Genomic DNA, 11972 nt, shown 5'->3' with positions numbered 1-11972 from the left:
TTGATGAATTTATTGCCATTGTATTGCCTGTTGAATTGTTTCTGGTGATGTTCTCTGGTCCTTTCTAGTCTTTGTTGCTTTTGGTCTTTTTTTTTTTTTTTTTTTTTTGGCTTTTCTCCACTTAAAATTTCTTGCAGGGCTGGTTTAGTGGTCACAAACTCCTTTAGTTTTTGTTTGGGAAACTCTTTATCTCTCCTATTTTGAATGACAGCCTTGCTGGATAAAGAATTCTTGGGTGCATATTTTTCCAAATCAGCACGTTGAATATATCCTGCTACTCCTTTTGGCCTGCCAAATTTCTGTGAATAGGTCTGCTGTGAATGTGGTCTGTCTTCCCTTACAGGTTAAGGACTTTTTTTTCCTTTGCTGTTTTCATAACCTTTCCTTGTCTGTGTATTTTGTGAATTGACTATGCTATGCCATGGTGGTGGTTTTTTGTTTTTATTTTTTTAAATCTAATGGAGTTTTCTTTGCCTCTTGATTTTGATGTCTGTGTCCTTCCCCAGATTAAGAAAGTGTTCTGCTATAATTTGCTCACATAAACCTTCTGCCCCTTTTTCTCTCTCTTCATCTTCTGGGACTCCTATGATTTGGGTGTTATTCCTTTTTAATAAGTCACTGAGTTCTCTGAGTCTTGTATTGTGATCTTTTGCCTTTGTTTACCTCTTTATTTTTATGTTTCATTATTCTCCATAATTTTATCTTGTATATCGCTGATTTGCTGCTCTGCTTCATCCATCCTTGCTGTCGTGGCATCCATTTGTGATTGCATCTTGGTTATAGCATTTTTAATTTTGTCCTGACTAGATTTTATTTCTTTTATTTGCACAGGAAGGAATTCTGCGCTGTTTTCAACCCTAGCTAGTATTCCTATTTTTGTGGTTCTAAATTCTAGTTCAGACAGCTTGCTTATATCTGTGTTGATTAAGCCCTTGGCTGTCATTTGTTCCTGTTCTTTCTTTTGGGACAGATTCCTTTGTTTTGTCATTTTGGAGGAAGAATAAAATTAATAAAGTAAAAGATGAAAATTAAAAATTAAAAACAAAACAAAAAGTCAAATAAAGGAAGGTAGATCCTAGAAGTGCTTTGGTTTTTGAAAGAAGCTTGAAAGAACAGAGGAAAAAGGGGAGAGAAAGAAAAAAAAGATAAGGAAACATTTAAAAAAATTTTAAACTTACATAATAAAATATAAAAGAAAATAGAATAATTTAAAAAATAAAGTAAAAAAATAAAAATAAAAACAAATTTTCTCTTTCTGTATCCAAGAATGAGGAAGAAAAGAAAAGAAAGAAAGAAAAAAAAACAAGCAAAAACAGAAGCAAAGAAAATGAGTAAATAAATGAACCAGCAAACAGAATGAAACCCGAATGAAGTTACATCCAGTTTCCCCTCGACCTGAAACTATGAAGCCTTCTATAGTCTGTACACTAAGGAGGTGGAGTGACTTTGGTCGTCTTCTAGGGGATATGGTTGGAGGGTGCAGTTGGGTGGAGCTTGGTGTAAGGGCTCCATTCTCCACTAGGTGGCGCTGCTTAGCTTATTGGGGTGGATCAGTGTGGTGCACATGCACATGCGTGGGAGAGGTGGAAATGGCTTCATCCAGCTCTCGGGAGCAGGAAATTTGCGCTCTCACTGACCTGTGATCAAGCACCTCTCCTTTGTCTCAGGCCTCCCTCTACTCCTGCCTCTACTTTGTCTGTATCCAAGCTGTCTTCCTGCCAATGGTTTTGGGGAACAGAATTCTTGTTCAGTCCCCTGTGAATGTTTTCACTCTTCCTCTCTCTCTCTACTTTTTGGGGGAGTGCTTTTCTTGCATGATCCCGATGCACCACACTCTCCCTCTTTCTCTTTCTCTGTTCTCTCTCTGCACTAACAGTTCCCTACCCTCCACAACTTTTCTCTCCCTCAGTTCACCTCTCCACACCATGTACCTGCCAAGTTCTGTGGCTCAAGTTTTGCAGTTTGTTGTGTTAATCCTCAGATCAGTTTCCTAGGTGTTCAAAATGGTTTGGTGTTGATTTAGCTGTGTTTCAGGAATGTGACAGGCTCGGGGTCTCCTGCTGCTCTGCCATCTTAACTCCCTCCCTCAGTTCTCACAAATTCTTAACTCTTTTCTTAGGTCTCACTCCTCAGGATCCTTAATCCAGTGAGAAATCAAGTTGCTGAAAAATGAACTTATACTTCTCTGGGGTGATGGAATGAAGAAGTAGTCATTCCTGGACAGAATTTTCCCCTGCTTTTACTCTGGTCCCTATTAAGTATACATTGATTTCATAATATGGAAGTTAAACATTAAGCTGTAAATGATCTGGACTAGTCTTATTTTCCATTATCTAAGTAGTTATTGCAACCCCATGATAAATTTCTATATTTAAGTAATCTCTACACCCAATGTGGGCTTAAAGTCACACCTCCAAGATCAAGAGTTGCATGCTTTTCAGACTGAGCCAGGTACCCTAAATGTACATATTTAGATTGGAGAATGATGCCTTAGGCAAAGGATACCCGCCACTGGCTAAGAGGGTGAGAAGGTTGAGGTGTATCAGATTCTTCTCCCAGAGGTGCCCGCAGAAGAAAAGTATTAGCCATGTCATCTTTGATCAGAAGGATGATCAGTGCAGCAAAAGTCCCAGCGCCATTGGTCCCTACAGTGAAGCTCTTTTAGTCTACAGGACCATTTATATTTAGGACAGCTAGGCATGGGACCTTCAATTGGAGCTTTCCAGGAGGGGTGGTGGAAGAAGCTAAACAAGTTCTTGCAAACACGGGTGAAATTCTGAAATTTGCAGGCTGTAACTCTACTAATGAGTTAAAAATCAACTGTTTTGCTGGCTGATAAATGACTTTGGTATCAGCATTTCAGGAGTAGGTTTCCTGGTAGGTTTGCCTACCAGGTTGTTGCGTTGCCCAAAGGAGGTGGTGTTGAGATTGATGTAGTAGCTCTCCGAGGACTTCTCACAGCAGCATGACTATAAGTAGGCCCAGTGTTAGTCAGTCTGGAAGTTTTATAAGCTTGTAAAATTAATATCTTACTTTTTATAATTGATGTTGGAAAGTATTGTTTTGGTTAAGATATCTGAAATTTTTATGGAAATACTATATAATAGGGCAGTTGAATGTGAATTGAAGATTAGATGATGAACCTAGTTACTATCACCAATTTTACACATTGATATTGCTGAATGTAGGTAAGAAGATACTCATTACATAGTTACTCAAGTAAATAAAAGTAAGAGGGTTTAACATGTAGGAAAGAGGAGCTGCTCTTCCTGAGAAATAATAAAGAGCACACCTAATTCAATTATATATAATTGTATATTCAGTATAGCTCTGTGAATTAATAAAACAAGATTAATCTCTGAAAAAAATATAGTAGACACTTTTACATGAAGCGGTATATTACAGTGGTTAAGGGCAGGGACCCTAGAGCCAGACTACCTGAGCTTAAATCCTATTGTAGACTCAGGCAAATTACTTAAGCTATCTGCCCTGTTTCCTCTGTGAAATATTTCTTCTGTTTTATCTGTAAAATGGGGATATTTCTAGTACCTATCTTATAAAGTTGTTGAAAGGATTAATGCGTATAAAGCACTTAGGATAATGCCTGGCATATAGCCATGATGATGAAGAAGGAGGAGGAGGGAGAAGAAATAGATGCCTTCTCAGGATTGGAACATTATTCCTCAATAAAAAGAAATGAACTATCAAGCCATAAAAAGACATGGAGGAACCTTAAATGTATGTTGTTAAGTCAAAGAAGTCAGTTTGAAAAGACTACATACTGTATGATTGCAACTATACGATATCTGGAAGAGGCGAAGAGTAAAAAGATTAGTGGTTGCCAGGAGCCTGGGGAGTGGTGGGGAGGTAGGGGAGGGATGAATAGGTGGAGCACAGGACATTGTTAGGGCAGCATGCTACGGTAATGATGGATACGTGCGTTATGCATTTGTCATAACCCATGGAATGTTCACACACAAACAGTGAACCCTAACGTAAACTAAAGAGTCTAGTTAATGATATTGGTTCGTCAGGTGTACCACAGTAGTGCAAGGTGCTAATTAGGGAAAGTATACCACAGGGCAGAGGGAACATATGGGTATTCTCTGTACATAAAAAAAAAAAATTCTCTAAATTTATTTTTAAATTTATTTTTGTTAAAAAAGGTTGGAGAAAAAAATGCTTATTAGATAGAAACATGAAAAGCAATAATTTTAAGAAAGCATCTTTTGGGGTTTTTGCTGAATGTGCATAACATAGTGAGTTTGATGACTGGTATGGCTGGAACTTTGCAGGTAAATTAAACAGTGATAGAGACGTGATCTTTTTTTCGGTGTATTTTAATTTTTATATGAATGGAGTGAATTTTCTGAGTCACAGAGTGGAGCATATCTGCATTTTGGCCATCCTGGCGACTCCTAGGCAGAGAGCCAGTCAAGTTGGCGTAATCTAAGGCAACAGGGATGAGAGGTCCGCCTCCCACTTCCCAAGTTCGTGTCACCAACTGGTCCAAGTCAGAAGCCCAAGTAAGAACTGGCCTTTGTTGGCAGGATGCAAAGAAAGAGTATGAGGTTACTGCTAAAACTGGATTCTGGAATTGGGAAATGGCAAGCTAAAATTTCAGCTAAATAAAATATGAATAAGGTAGTGTTTTATAATATTCCGTTATTGTAACAGGCTGGGCAATTATGAGAAAACAGTATTATCCTGAGTAAAGAATGACTTGGCAGTGCTCAGGATAAAAGATTACTTACAAAAGTCCTCTCTGTTTCTTCTGTTCTGTTGGCAAAAGTAATGGCTGAAAATGACCAGACTGACTTGAAAATAAGCAGGCTCAGCAGCACAGCCATTTGGGGAAATGCATCAGGGCTGACGCAAGGCTCAGAAAGAAAGGATCTTGACATAACCCATTTTCATGTATTACTTTCCAGAAAAGCTTTCTCTGCTATTTATAGGCACATGTGTTATCTTGGCCCTCTGGGAGCAAAAATTTATATATTTGACCAGAAGAGTTTTGCTAGCAGGCAGTTTCCTAAGAGAAATAGGACATTTGTTTATTTGTTTTACTTTTGGCTTAGCTAAATAAAAGCTGAAATTTTGCAAAAGCAGACCAGAGTTGTTTAGTATCAGGCAATTTGTAGATGTAAAAATGTGTGGATGTGTTTTGATGCAATTGTCTGTCATTATGTAACACGATAGAAATGAGGGCAGCCCACAGGGTTGAGTGCGGCATCCAGCACTCAAGGGAAGGGAATCTGGATTGGGTGCAGTGAATGTGTGGAAAAGAAAACAAAATGTCCTGCAAAGAGACTAATTAGGAGCCAAATGCGTGTTCTCAGATCATCCAGGTGTTTTTCCTTTTTGCCTCTTCTGAAGGATTTACTTTTTATATCATGTTGGAAAGACATAAGTGAAACCTAGATACTTCTGAAGCTCTTTCTTTTCCTCCCTGGCTCTTAACAATGCAGGTTACTTGACTCACTTCCTGTCTCCTTCTGAGTTTGCAGGCAGAAGATCTGTGGTGATAGAGCCAGTCTGGCTGTGCGTGTTCGGAAAGGGATGCTCAGAAATCGAAAAGGGAGCCTTGTCTACTCCTTTTACTGAAATACTACTAATGCATGTGGCACCCATGTTCCAAAGAAACTATAGATGGTGTTTTCTCAGTTGATCCTGGCAGTTTTAAAAATAAGACCCAGTATAAACAGACACTGATCTTTTGATGAGCAAACAAGAATGTAAAGAATTCTGGAGGGAAATAAAAGTTGTTTACTGTTAGGATGTTGATTGAGAAAACTAAATGCCACTAGGGCTCTTATCTACTCTCTGATGGAATTGCCAGTATTTCTACTATTGAATTTGAACTATTATTTTCTCTAGGGCCCCAAGTTATTATTTTATCACTTTTGGCACATTATTTTGTTATGTTTCAATATGGACTTGTCCATGGTCTTTATATGTACAGGCTGTTTTTTTTAAATATATAAAAATCATTTAATCAAGTGTGATAAAATAATAATTACAGTAAATTTAATTGCTGGATACCTCAATTTGGTAAGCTGAATAGAGATATAGATTAATATGAAGTTTTAAATATGGCATCTGTAAAAATTCAAATTCAAGGAAGACATGTTAGAGTCACTGTCTTGTTTCAGATGCTTTAAATAGCCTTATATGACTTCAAGGGCTTGTTTTTAGTTTTGGTAATTTCTGGCTTTTGTGGCAGGAAAAAATACCTCTGAGAGAAGAAACAGAAAGAGAAGGGAGAAAAAAGAGGGTGTAGGAGCTAAATTTCGATCTCTCTTTGGCCAGAGTTGGCAATTTTCTATTATAGAACAATATTTAAATTTTCGCAGGATTCACTGAAGGCATTGCTAGACAACAAACAACTACTGCAGATATATTATAGCTTTAATCTGGTTTATTAAGCTTCTCTCTAGACAATTCATTTTTCTGAATCAGAATACCAGTATTCTCATATTTGCTATCATGTTGAAGCTGTTCTGTTTGTTCAGAAATTTCACACAGGGCATATTTTTTCGTATGATATTATCTAACACAAGTTATATTGTTGTACCTGTGACTGCGAACATGACCCTTTTTATTTTTAGTGTATTTGTCAGTTTAACAATACTCTGCTTGTTCCCTTTTGAAATCCCAATTTTCTAACTCAGAAGCCCAGACCCTGGGTGCACCTTCAAGGCTATCAACACTGGATCCCTTTTTGGACACTCAGAAATCAGAATTAGCAGTTTTATCATTGAGAACTTCCTGTTAGAATGTGCCTATTAGTCCTAGATTGGATCAGCAATGGATAGTATATAGGAGAGGGCCCTTTATACACTTCGGCCTAGGCTGGTATTTTGTCTCTAGCCTTGTCCTCTACCGTAAGCAGGTTCGCCAGGATGTACACTCTGAGACGGAGCCTTTTGTGCATTAGGTTTATTGAGAAGTGTTTTTAGAATCAATACCTGTGGGAGTAGAGTGGTCTTGGCAGAGGAAGAACCTGAGTTGTGCTACAGTTACAACAAAGGCCTCATCTGCTCCTTGAGGGGGTGCTCTGGGGCTGGGGTGACCATTCAGAGTTGTCCTAATTTGGGGCAAGAGGAGTGGGCCTTACATCCTTGTGCTGATATTCATGGTCCAGGCTGCCCCAGGAACAGAGCATGAGGCTCTGTGGGTAGGAGAGGCAAACCCATCGACAGAATACGTCTATTACAGACAAGGTTAAACCACCCTTCTCCAGGATGGAGAAGGTCCAGTAGACTCAACTTGCCCTAACGTGTCTGGTTGATTGTCTCAGGGATGGTGTTGTATCGGGCTTAGTGTGGGTTGCTGTCACTGGCAGGTTGGACACTCAGAAGCAGCAGTTGACAGACTGGTCTTGGTGACCTCCACTCCTTACCACCACTGATTCTCTTCATGTACCTATTGTGCCAGCCCTGAGGTGGCAATGAGAGACCAGCTGATGCCAGCTGGTTGAGTCATTCTGTCTACTTTGTGTTTGCTCTTTTGTGGTGGATGTTCTCTGGTGGGCATCAACCTCTGATTCAGTGATCTTCACACACTTTGTACTCATTCCATAAGTGCATCCACATGTCTCTTCCTCTGACCTCCCAATTGTTTTCCTGCCAGGCTCTTCCTCAACCAGCTGAAGGTTTTGTCACCTACCATGAGTCCATGTGTATTCTGACTTTAGGCTTCCTCCTTCCTCACAAAGTGGGTGGTGAGGAGTGGTGCCCAAGGCTGTGTCCATGAGAAGGATGTCATTCCCTGCTGCCTCTCAGGGCTGCCGCGCATAGGGCTGTGATGTGGCAGCAGTCTCTTCTGGGCTTTGTATTGATATACTAAACTGATCAACATGAAAACGAGGCTTTGTTTCTCCTTAGTAAGATGGTCTCAAATACCCCTTGGCCCCAGTGTGGCTACAGGTGTGAGCTGAAGAAGAGGCATTGATGCCACAATGGGGATGACATGATGTTCAGGTCACTCGCTTGTGAAGTTCACATATTCTCTCTGGCCCTGCTCATGCCTGATCCTTTAGTACCATTTCCTTTTATAGTGGATTGCTGATGGCCCCACTTGGCCTCATGACTTGGTTGGTCTGACAAAGCCAGCTCATCATAGGCAGTTTTGGCTGTCTGGTCAGCTGATTGGCTATGATCAGACACTCCATCTCTGACAGGGCCAGTAGTATGCCAAGAGCTGTCTTTCAAAAGACATAACTGTCTGCCATAAAAGGCAAGGCTTTGCTTTAGAACCTTAGCAGTATAATCTCTTGTATGGTTTTGCCACAAATACCACAGGTGTCTTTTTTTTTTTTTTTTTTTTTTTAATACCACAAATACCTCCAATAGCATAGAGTTTCTTGAGTTGTATAGCATACCTCGCAGGGCCACTGCACCACAATATTGAGCTGAGAGGCAGTCACAGCAAAGGCCCCAGCCAATCCCATGGGAGCTCTGGAGTGGGGAGGCTCCTCAGAGTTGTTACAAATCAAGTCGAGGGGACTAGGTCCTTAGACTTCTGCACTGACCAGCCATCGCATGTGGGCTGCCTTCAGAAAGGGAGCATAATATCAGGTAAGGTGATTCACATTAGCTGTGGCTAATCCCCAGAGTGAGTCTCTTCTGAAAGTCGTCAGCTGCCTCTTGTACTCTCCTTTCTCCTCTCCATTTATTATTATTATTTCTTCATTGCCATTATTTATAACATTTATATTATTCTTTAATCACAGTTGCCATGATTGTTTCAATCTCTGTCCTATACATGCCACTCTTTTTTTTTTTTTTATATATAATAATTTATGCTCTTATGTTTGATTGGCTGACATTTATCCTTTGGTAATTTTTAAAGATAAACTTATGGGAGGTAGGAGGCTGAGGCTTTTCAATCTTTTGCCTTAGTCCTTGAAAGACAGTTTGGTTGTATTTAAAGTTCTTGAGTTATTCTTTCTTTGAGCTAATTTAGACATTACTGTCTTCTAGCATTGACCCAGGCTGTGGAGAAACTTAGAGTCAGCCTAATCTGCCCACTGATGCCTCCACTTATAAGTGACAATTTTTTTTTTTTTTTTTTTTGAGAGAGAGAGGGCACAAATGAGTGAGGGGCAGAGAGAAAGAGTGAGAAGGAGAGAGTGAGAGAGACTGAGAGAGAGAGAGAGAAGAGGGGCTCAACTGAAGTGGGGCACGAGCTCATCCGATGTGGGACTTGAACTCACGAACCATGAGATCATGACCTGAGCTGAAGTTCGATGCTTAACCGACTGAGCCACCCAAGCGCCCATAAGTGACAAACTTTTTATCTGGATGTACAAATATTTTTTGGAATATGCCTTGGTGTTAAATGTTTTGTGTGAATTTTTCCTGGGACAGATGGATCCTTTTCAACCTATAGAGTCATATCTTCTTTTATTTCTGTAAAACTTTCTTGAATTATATCTTTAAATATTTAGTCTGTCTTATTGTTTTTGTTTTCATCTGCATAAATTGGGCCTCCGTTGCCATCCTTCCACAGCAGTTACTTTCTCTCTGATCCTCTTAACATTCTTTATTTCTATTTTCATTTCCCTGCTTTTCTCTTTCCTTCTATGTCTCTTACTGTTTTTTTTGACAATATCCTTGTGTTGCTTCCAATTTTGCCTTTATCTTTTATGATTTTTTTCTTTTAATTTTCTGAGATCTGCCAGCCTATTTAAAAAACAGAGAAACGTCTTCTCTTGTCAAAATTTCCCGTGCACTTGTATTTCTGCTCTTTAGTGGCTTGAATCTCCTGAATCATATTGACAATTGCTTTAAAAAGATGACAAAGTTAATGATGAAATACTTGTTCAAAATTTTCATTTGTTATGAAAAAGGATGCACACTATAAGTGAGCATAAACATTAAAAGAATGGTAAAAAGGCATATAATTTTGGGGGGCACCTCGCTGGCGCCGTCAGAGGAGTGTGCGACTTGATTGTGGAGTTGTGAGTTTGAACCCCATATTGAGTGTAGAGATAACTAAAAAAAAATAAACTTAAAAGAGCATATGATTTCTTATCTAATGGGGGGAGAAATGGAATAATAAAAAATCCAAAAGAAGGCAAGAAGTAAGGGAAAAGGAATATAGAAGAGGTAACACAGTAGCTTGTTAAGATGGTTGATCTGAACTTAAATATATCAATAATTATGGTAAATGTAAATGGCAAGATGTTTTAATAAAAGACAAATATTGTCAGATTGGAAACAAAATACCTAATTATACGACATCTAACATGATGTACAGCTAAAACATAAAGATACAAATTTCTGTTTATAAAAAGATGGAAAAACAGGGACCATATTTACCCTCCCTCCTGAAACAACTGAAAATTCAGTCAAAATATATGAAGTCATGGTCCTGAAGCATTTAACATCAGCCAATGGAGACAGGAAACAAATGAATGAAACTCTCTGATTACCCCAGTTTACTGCCTGGAGAAAGTTTCCTAAGATACAGGGATTGGGGGAAGCCAGGAAGAGCCCAGCAGTCTCCCTGATATGAACTAAGAACCTGAGGAAGCTGAGTCGGCTACATTTTGCAGGACAGAGTACTGGGAAAGAGGGAGCCACACAGAAAGAGACTATATTTACAGAGCCTCTCCTTTTAGTATTTAGCTCAGTACAGATCAGCCTGTGTGTAAAAGAAAAGTACCTGAGGCCGAGGGAAGAGAACTACCTGAAAAGGATTAGAGGGAACAATCCTAGGACTTGTAACAGTGCCTCATAAGCAAAGTGGAATACCTCACACTTCACAAAGTAGTAGATACTCAGAATGGCCTTGTCTCAGTAATGAGGCTAACTTAACCCTAGACCTACATGCTGTTATGATCCTAACTCAAGCAAGACCTAAAGGGATCAAATTGTTTCTAAGAAATTAAACTGTGTCCTATAACAAAGCACAAAATGTTTATAGGAATACAAAAATGCCTAGCACTCAACAATCACATTGTCTGGCATCTGGTCAAAAGTTGTCCAGCATTCAAAGAAGAAGAACACAATCCATAATTAGGAAAAAAAAAAGTCAATCCAATCAATCATCTAGAAATAGTATAGATGATAGAATGAGCAAAGAACATTAAAATAGTTATTATAGCTGTATTTGATATTTTTAAGAATCTAGAGGAAAGACTGAACATGTTAAGTAGAGACATGAAAGATATATCTTTCTCAAACTGAACTTTTAGAAATAAAAACCGTAATGTCTGAGATGAAAAATAAGATTGACAGGATTAGTAATTAATAGGAATCAATCTGGGGTGACTGGGTGGCTCAGTCAGTTAAGTGCCTGTCTTAAGCCAAGGTCACGATCACATGGTTTGTGAGTTCAAGCACCACATCCGGCTCTCTGTTGTCAGCCAGAGCCTGCTTTGGATCTTCTGTACGGTCCTCTCTCTGCCCCTCCCCTGCTCACATTCTCTCTGTCTCTCTCAAAAATAAACAGAAAAAAAAAAAAGGAATCAATCCTAATCAAGTAGGATTAATAACATTACATTGCAGAATAAGAGAGAAGTGAATTTAGAGACCTAGCAATAGAAAGTGTTCAAAAAGAAACACAGGGAGGAAAAGACCGTGGGGGTGAGGGGTGGGGGATGGGGAAGGGGACTCTCTGAGGAGCCAGGGTGTGGGAAGAAATAATGACTGAATATCTTCCAATATTTGGTGTGATGACAACTATAAACCCACACATTCAAAAATATCAATAAACTCCAAGCATAAGAAACATGAAGAAACTACATTAAGTCTAATCATTTGCTTAAAACCAGTGACACAGATACCTTAAGAGCAGCAGAAAAAAGGCTCATCATGTGCAGAGAAACAATATGGATGGCAGTGTATTTCTTGTAGCTCTTATACTCTAGTTATGCAAGCTACAATGCAGTGGAGCAACAGCTTTGAAGTACTGGAAAGGGGAAATAAACCTAAAATTCTTTGCCCATTGAAAGTATCTTTGGA

General features: G+C 39.1%; 1 pseudogene; it reads left to right on the top strand.

The window, feature by feature from the left end:
* The first annotated feature begins 1303 nt into the window (after nt 1–1303).
* On the top strand, nt 1304–11584 carry LOC123586315 (annotated as a pseudogene).
* The last annotated feature ends 388 nt before the right edge of the window (nt 11585–11972 follow it).

This window comes from Leopardus geoffroyi, chromosome C3 (assembly GCF_018350155.1).
Source record: "Leopardus geoffroyi isolate Oge1 chromosome C3, O.geoffroyi_Oge1_pat1.0, whole genome shotgun sequence".
In the NCBI taxonomy this organism is placed as follows: domain Eukaryota; kingdom Metazoa; phylum Chordata; class Mammalia; order Carnivora; family Felidae; genus Leopardus; species Leopardus geoffroyi.
The sequence above is the reverse complement of the archived record's forward strand: the minus strand, read 5'-3'. Positions and strand labels throughout refer to the sequence as shown.